The sequence below is a fragment of the Tamandua tetradactyla genome, chromosome 5, assembly GCF_023851605.1.
Source record: "Tamandua tetradactyla isolate mTamTet1 chromosome 5, mTamTet1.pri, whole genome shotgun sequence".
NCBI classification, from domain to species: domain Eukaryota; kingdom Metazoa; phylum Chordata; class Mammalia; order Pilosa; family Myrmecophagidae; genus Tamandua; species Tamandua tetradactyla.
In genome coordinates this window covers 70536274-70545117 of record NC_135331.1, presented here as the reverse complement: position 1 = coordinate 70545117, position 8844 = coordinate 70536274, and positions in this window count along the sequence as shown.

Genomic DNA, 8844 nt, shown 5'->3' with positions numbered 1-8844 from the left:
AATGTCATTTTAAAATATGACTATGAATGCAAAGCATTTGAAATTGAGATGAATACAAAGCATTTAAAATTGAAAAGTGTTGCAATAATAATTTGAAGACATCATAAATTGTATTTTACATATTTCAGGAGTGCAAATATTTGCCTTGAATAGCCCTAAAGAATTTCAATTTGAAAAAAAAAAAGGATGTATGAGAGATTAAAGACCCAACAAACAAGATTTTTCAAAGGCATAATCCAAACCACTTGGAGAGTGCTTCACCTCACTTCATCAGATACAGCTTGGGAAGTAACTTTTCTCATACCCAATGTCTCCCCAGTGTCCTAGAAGAGCTGAGTCTCCCAGGATACCTCACTCATTGCTAAGAATACTTTATGGACAGGAAAAATCAAACTCAAAGCACTTGAGGTACTTAAACATACAAGGCCACAAATCACTATCCCTATTATCTCCCGTTTGGCTTTTTCACCTCACTACCAGATATCAATACGGACAATATCGTACATTTGAAAAGCTGCTCCCGGTTCTCAAAGCACCTTCGTGTGCATTAGCTCCTTTGATCTTCAACACAGCCCCTGCAGTCGGTTGGGCAGTTATTTTCCTGATAAGATGAAGCCTCAGGGAAGGAAGTTCAAACTCTTAGAGGCACGTTGAAGATTAAAAACCAAGTCTTCTCCATCCAAATCTCCTGCATCTCTCTCCTGCATTTTAAATTGCATGATGAGGGCAGAGCGACTGTGGCTCAGCAGGTGGAATTTTCGCCTGCCATGACAGCGACCCAGGTTCGATTCCCGGTGCCTGCCCATGCACAAAAAAATAAAATAAATAAATTGCATGATGATCATGAGAAAGTTCAAGTTCTCCTGGAAAGAGCAAAACCCTTGGCAAGTGTTCCTACATTTTCCCCCAGGCCTAGGAAGAGTGGGTGCTGTGTTTTAACCACCTGGAGGGGAAAAGACCACAATAGACAGAATTTCCCCCATGAAAGGCATTGGCAGCAGGCTTGGGCTACAGATGGGCAGAGGGAAAGGAGACCAGGGTGCAGTACTCCAAGCAGGGATTAAACATCAAAGTCAGAGAGAGAACAGCTGCAGCCCCTTTACATTACAGTTTTAAAATTCCGGGCATGTAAAGAACCATAAAAATCACAAGTAGGCCCCTGGATCATAACAGATGAATAAGGGATTTATAATCTTTAAACTGCAAGGAGAATGGCTTACATTTGTACCATTTCCTATTTTGATTACAATCATTGTCCTGAGAGCAGATTCATGTTGTGCCTTTTCTGATTCTTTGTGCAATTCATCACAAGGAGACAACAAAATGGTAATTCTTTGGAAGACAATAAAAGCCTATGCAACTTCCGACCTTTTCCATTTATTTTTTGTTTTGGTTCTTTTGATAATTTGATTGGACAGTCATTTTCTATTGCGGCCTGTTAGTTACCTCATTAACTGGGTGAGATGATCTGTATGATGAGCTTCCAGAATATTAAAAAGGTTAAAGCAAAAAAAGCCTGCAACTCAGTGCCTTTCATAAACTAACCTGGGTTTTAAATTCTGTTATCTTGCTCCACGTTCTTAGTCTATAATCGTATAAAATGGTACAAAGCTCTTCCTGAATTGTTTTAAAACGATGTTATCTTCTTATATATTAATAAACCTTGGGGAAACACCTATACTTCCTTCCCTACACACGCATCCCACTACAGCAGAATGCCCTTTACTTCTTAGCAGGAAACTTTTTTAAGTCAATACTTGCCTTTGTATTAAAGGAATTTCTATGAAAATGATTAGAATGTCTATAACAACAAAAATTCTTTATTTCTTAAGAAATTCACTGCTCACGAAATGTAGCATGACGGTATCTGTGATGGTTAATTCCATGGGTTGACTAAGCTAGGTTATGCTGTCCAGTCATCTTGTTACACACATACTGGCCTGATTGTTACTGTGAGGGTACTACACAGATGGATTAGCAACTAAACTCAGTTGACTGAATCTATGGCTGATTGCATCTGCAATCAACAAAGGAGTGTGCCCTCAGCTATTTGAGGAGTTTCACCATCTAATAAGTGGGAGAATTCTGAATAATATGGTATACAACCTCATATGTAAAGAAACAAATGCAAAAATCTTAGATCCAGTCCTTCTGGACTCTAACCTGGTAATTAACTGTTATGGCTTAAAACATAAGAGTGTGCATCGGCAAGGTGGCGGCTTAGCAATGTGCGTGTTTTAGTTCGTCCTCCAGAACAACTACTAACTAACCAGAAACAGTGTAGAACAGCTCCTGGAGCCACGGTAGTGACCGGACACACAGCGTACCCCAGTCTGGACCAGCTGGACTGGCTGCAAGTCTCCCCAGAACCGTGAGTTCCCCAAGCCAAGGCAGCCGGCGCCTGGCACCCCTCCCCCACAGGCAGCTTCCCAGAGGGAAAGGAAAGACACTCTAACAGTAGCAGGGACTGAGCCCAACCAAACACCAATTGTGGCATTAATAAACAAACTCTGACTAATAAAAATAGACCCCCAGCTCAGGGGAACCTGGTCAAGGCGGAGGTCGCTTATTGGGCTAACTGAAAAAGAGGAAAGGGGATGAAACGGAGGTTTTGGTGGCTGTTTCTACAGTGGCTTGGCTACCTCTGGATTCAGCTGTGGGACTACTCAGGCTGCAACTGCCCCAGGCATAGGCAGAAACGGACTGCTTTCAGGGCTGTCTCCCACCTGTGCCTTCCCCAGAGGAGGGGTGAAGCCCAACTCAGGTAGAATCCCTCTCTCAAGGAATTCAGAACCCAGGTCTTGGCAATTTGAAGCCATTAAAACCAGCCTACAACCTCTCCTCTGTCTCCATCATGCCCCCAGCAGGAAGAGCCTTCCAAAGTTAAAGGAGCCACAACATCTTTTTGCTGGTGGAACCCACAGGCAGACAAGTACCACACACTGGGCAGGATAAGAAAAACAGAGCTCAGAGATTCCACAGGAAAGTCTTTTAACCTGCTGAGTCTCACCCTCAGGGAAAACTGACGCAGGTGACTCCTTCCCCCGATAGGAGGACAGTTTAGTCCGGGAAAACCTGGCTGGGGTCTATAATACCTATGTAGACCCTTCTAAGGGTGGGGAGGTAAAAGGCACCTTACAAGCAGGGCAAGAAACAAGAAAACAAGAACTGAAAAATTATCCTCTGTGAAACAAAACCTAACCTAGAGGCCCAGAAAAAGCTGAACTGAAGGTCAAAGAATAGATAGACAACAAAATCATCTAGCAAGAAAAATCTAGGTAACACAAGTAAAAGCAATCTCCAGAATAAACTAATTAAGGTAATTAAATGTCTAGACACCAGCAAAAAATAACAAATCATACCAGGAAAATTGAAGATATGGCCCAGTCAAAGGAACAAACCAATAGTTCAAATGAGATACAGGAGCTGAAACAATGAATTCAGAATATATGAACAGACATGGAAAACCTCATCAAAAACCAAATCAATGAATTGAGGGAGGATATGAAGAAGGCAAGGAATGAACAAAAAGAAGAAATGTAAAGTCTGAAAAAACAAATCACAAAACTTATGGGAATGAAAGGTACAGTAGAAGAGATGGAAAAAAAACAATGGAAACCTACAAGGGTAAATTTCAAGAGACAGAGGTTAGGATTAGTGAACTGGAGGATGGAACATCTGAAATCTGACAAGAAACAGAAACTATAGGGGAAAAAATGAAAAAATATGAGCAGGGACTCAGGGAATTGAATGATAATATGAAGCACACAAATATACGTGTTGTGAGTGTCCCAGAAGGAGAAGAGAAGGGAAAAGGAGGAGAAAAATTAATGGAAGAAATTATCACTGAAAATTTCCCAACTGTTATGAAAGACCTAAAATTACAGATCCAAGAAATACAGCGCACCCCAAAGAGAATAGATCCAAATAAGCATTCTCCAAGACACTTACTAGTCAGAATGTCAGAGGTCAAAGAGAAAGAGAGGATCTTGAAAGCAGCAAGAGAAAAGCAATCCATCACATACAAGGGAAACCCAATAAGACTATGTGTAGATTTCTCAGCAGAAATCATGGAGGCGAGAAGACAGTGGGATGATACATTTAAATTACTAAAAGAGAAAAACTGCCAACCAAGAATTCTATATCCAGCAAAACTGTCCTTTAAAATGAGGGAGAAATTAAAACATTTTCAGACAAAAACTCACTGAGAGAATTTGTGACCAAGAGACCAGCTCTGCAAGAAATACTAAAGGGAGCACTAGAGACAGATATGAAAAGACAGAAGAGAGGGGTGTGGAGAAGAGCGTAGAAAGAAGGAAAATTAGATATGACATAAAATACAGAATGCAAAATGGTACAAGAAAGTACTACCCGTACAGTAATAACACTAAATGTTAATGGATTGAACACCCCAATCAAAAGACATAGACTAGCAGAATGGATTAAAAAACAGGATCCTTCTATATGCTGTCTACAGGAAACACATCTTAGACTCAAAGATGAACATAGGTTGAAAGTGAAAGGTTGGGAAAAGATATTCCATGCAAATAATAACCAGAAAAGAGCAGGAGTAGCTATACTAATATCCAACAAATTAGACTTCAAATGTAAAACAGTTAAAAGAGACAAAGAAGTATACTATGTACTAATAAAAGGAACAATTCAACAAGAAGACATAACAATCATAAATATTTATGCACTGAACCAGAATGCCCCAAAATTCGTGAGGCAAACATTGAAAAGGGAAATAGACACATCTACCATAATAGTTGGAGACTTCAATTCCCCACTCTCATCAAAAGACATAACATCTAGACAGAGGATCAATAAAGAAACAGAGAATTTGAATATTACAATAAATGAGCTAGACTTAACAGACATTTATAGGACATTACACCCGACAACAGCAGGATACACCTTTTTCTCAAGTGCTCATGGATCATTCTCAAAGATAGACCATATGCTGGGTCACAAAGCAAATCTTAACAAATTTAAAAAGATTGAAATCATACACAACACTTTCTCAGATCATAAAGGAATGAAGTTGGAAATCAATAATAGGCAGAGTGCCAGAAAATTCACAAATACGTGGAGGCTCAACAACACATCTTAAACAACCAGTGGGTCAAGGAAGAAATTACAAGAGAAATCAGTAAATATCTCGAGGCGAATGAAAATGAAAACACAACATATCAAAACTTATGGGATGCAGCAAAGGCAGTGCTAAGAGGAAAATTTATTGCCCTAATTGCCTATATCAAAAAAGAAGAAAGGGCAAAACTTTGGGAATTAACTGTCCACTTGGAAGAACTGGAGAAAGAACAGCAAACGAACTCCAAAGCAAGCAAAAAGAAAGAAATAACAAAGATTAGAGCAGAAATAAATGAAACTAAGAACATGAAAACAATTGAGAAAATCAATAAAACCAGAAGTTGGTTCTATGAGAAAATCAATAAGATTGATGGGCCCTTAGCAAGATTGACAAAAAGAAGAAGAGAGAGGACTCAAATAAATAAGATCAGAAATGGAAGAGGAGATATAACCACTGACCCCACAGAAATAAAGGAGGTAATAAAAGGATACTATGAACAACTTTATGCTAATAAATACAACAATGTAGATGAAATGGACAACTTCCTAGAAAGGCATGAACAACCAACTTTGACTCAAGAAGAAACAGATGACCTCAACAAACCAATCACAAGTAAAGAAATTGAATCAGTCATTAAAAAGCTTCCCAAAAAGAAAAGTCCAGGACCAGACGGCTTCACATGTGAATTCTACCAAACATTCCAGAAAGAATTAGTACTAACCCTGCTCAAACTCTTCAAAAAAAACTGAAGTGGAGGGAAAGCTACCTAATTCATTATATGAAGCCAGCATCACCCTCATACCAAAACCAGGCAAAGATGTTACAAAAAAAGAAAACTACAGACCCATCTCTCTAATGAATATAGATACAAAAATCCTCAACAAAATTCTAGCAAATCAAATCCAGCAACACATTAAAAGAATTATACATCATGACCAAGTAGGATTCATCCCAGGTATGCAAGGATGGTTCAACATAAGGAAATTAATTAATTTAATACACCATATCAACAAATCAAAGCAAAAAATCACATGATCATCTCAATTGATGCAGAGAAGGCATTTGACAAAATTCAACATCCTTCCCTGTTGAAAACACTTCAAAGGATAGGAATACAAGGGAACTTCCTTAAAATGATAAAGGGAACATATATGAAAAACCCATAGCTAATATCATCCTCAATGGGGAAAAACTGAAAACTTTCCCCCTAAAATGAAGAACAAGACAAGGATGTCCACTATCACCACTGTTATTCAACATTGTGTTGGAAGTTCTAGCCAGAGCAATTAGACAAGAAAAAGAAATACAAGGCATCGAAATTGGAAAGGAAGAAGTAAAACTATCACTGTTTGCAGATGATATGATACTATATGTCAAAAACCCTGAAAAATCCACAGCAAAACTACTAGAGCTAATAAATGAGTACAGCAAAGTGGCAGTTTACAAGATCAACATTCAAAAACCTGTAGTGTTTCTATACACTAGTAATGAAAAATCTGAGGGGGAAATCAAGAAACAAATTCCATTTACAATTGCAACTAAAAGAATAAAATACTTAGGAATAAATTTAACTAAAGAGACAAAAGACCTATACAAAGAAAACTACAAAAAACTGTTAAAAGAAATCACAGAAGACCTAAATAGATGGAAGGGCATACCATGTTCATGGATTGGAAGACTAAATATAGTTAAGATGTCAATTCTAGCTAAATTGATTTACAGATTCAATGCAATACCAATCAAAATCCCAACAACTTACTTTTCAGAAATAGAAAAACCAATAAGTAAATTTATCTGGAAGGGCAGGGTGCCCCGAATTGCTAAAAGTATCTTGAGAAAAAAAAATGAAGCTGGAGGTCTCACGCTGCCTGACTTTAAGGCATATTATGAAGCCACAGCGGTCCAAACAGCATGATACTGGCATAAAGATAGATATATTGACCAATAGAATCGAATAGAGTGCTCAGATATAGACCCTCTCATCTATGAATATTTGATCTTTGATAAGGTAGTCAAGCCAACTCACCTGGGACAGAACAGTCTCTTCAATAAATGGTGCCTAGAGAACTGCATATCCATATGCAAAAGAATGAAAGAGGATCCATATCTCATACCCTATACAAAAGTTAACTCAAAATGGATCAAAGATCTAAACATTAGGTCTAAGACCATAAAACAGTTAGAGGAAAATGTAGGGAGATATCTTATAAATCTTATAATTGGAGGTGGTTTTATAGACCTTACACCTAAAGCAAGAGCACTGAAGAAAGAAAGAAATAAATGGGAGCTCCTCAAAATTAAACAGTTTTGTGCATCAAAGAACTTTATCAAGAAAGTAAAAAGACAGCCTACACAATGGGAGACAATATTTGGAAATGACATATCAGATAAAGGTCTAGTATCCAGAATTTATAAAGAGATTGTTCAACTCAACAACAAAAACACAGCCAATCCAATTACAAAATGGGAAAAAGACTTGAACAGACACTTCTCAGAAGAGGAAATACAAATGGCCAAAAGGCACATGAAGAGATGCTCAATGTCCCTGGCCATTAGAGAAATGCAAATCAAAACCACAATGAGATATCACCTCACACCCACCAGAATGGCCATTATCAACAAAACAGAAAATAACAAGTGCTGGAGAGGATGTGGAGAAAGAGGCACACTTATCCACTGTTGGTGGGAATGTCAAATGGTGCAACCACTGTGGAAGGCAGTTTGGCGGTTCCTCAAAAAGCTGAATATAGAATTGCCATATGACCCAGCAATACCACTGCTAGGTATCTACTCAGAGGACTTAAGGGCAAAGACACAAATGGACACTCGCACACCAATGTTTATAGCAGCATTATTTACAATTGCAAAGAGATGGAAACAGCCAAAATGTCCATCAACAGACGAGTGGCTAAACAAACTGTGGTATATACATACGATGGAATATCATGCAGTTTTAAGACAGAATAAACTTATGAAGTATGTAACAACATGGCTGGACCTTGAGAACATTATACTAAGTGAGACTAGCCAAAAACTAAAGGACAAATACTGTATGGTCTCACTGATATGAACTGGCATTAGTGAATAAACTTGGGATATGTCGTTGGTAATAGAGACCATCAGGAGATAGAAATAAGGTAAGATAGTGGGTAATTGGAGCTGAAGGGATACAGACTGTGCAACAGGACTGGATACAAAAACTCAGAAATGGGCATCACAATACTACCTAACTGTAATATAATTATGTTAAATCACTGAATGAAGCTGCATGTGAGAATGATAGAGGGAGGAGGGTTGGGGACATAAATGAAATCAGAAAGAAAGAGAGATGTTAAAGATTGAGATGGTATAATCTAGGAATGCCTAGAGTGTATAATAGTGAAATGTACAATGTACAAATTTTAAAAATGTTTTTGCATGAGGAAGAACAAAGGAATGTCATTATTGCAGGGTGCTGAAAATAGATGGCAATTAATATTTTAAAATGTCACCTTATGTGTGAGACTAAAGCAAAAAATGTTTATTTGTTACAAAATTTATATTTTGACTAGAGCATTTCCTAATATAACTTATGTAGATAGTTTGATTGAACACCGTAAGTACTAGGAATCTCAGGTAGGACATGAGATTTTGTTGGTTTGTCCAGAGTGATACCCCGATGAATCCCAGAGTGATTTGATCAGTGAGTGGAAAAGTATTTGCAAGCCCCCTTTGGGGAATGGTGAGAGCGGGGAGAAATTCAACTTCCCCAA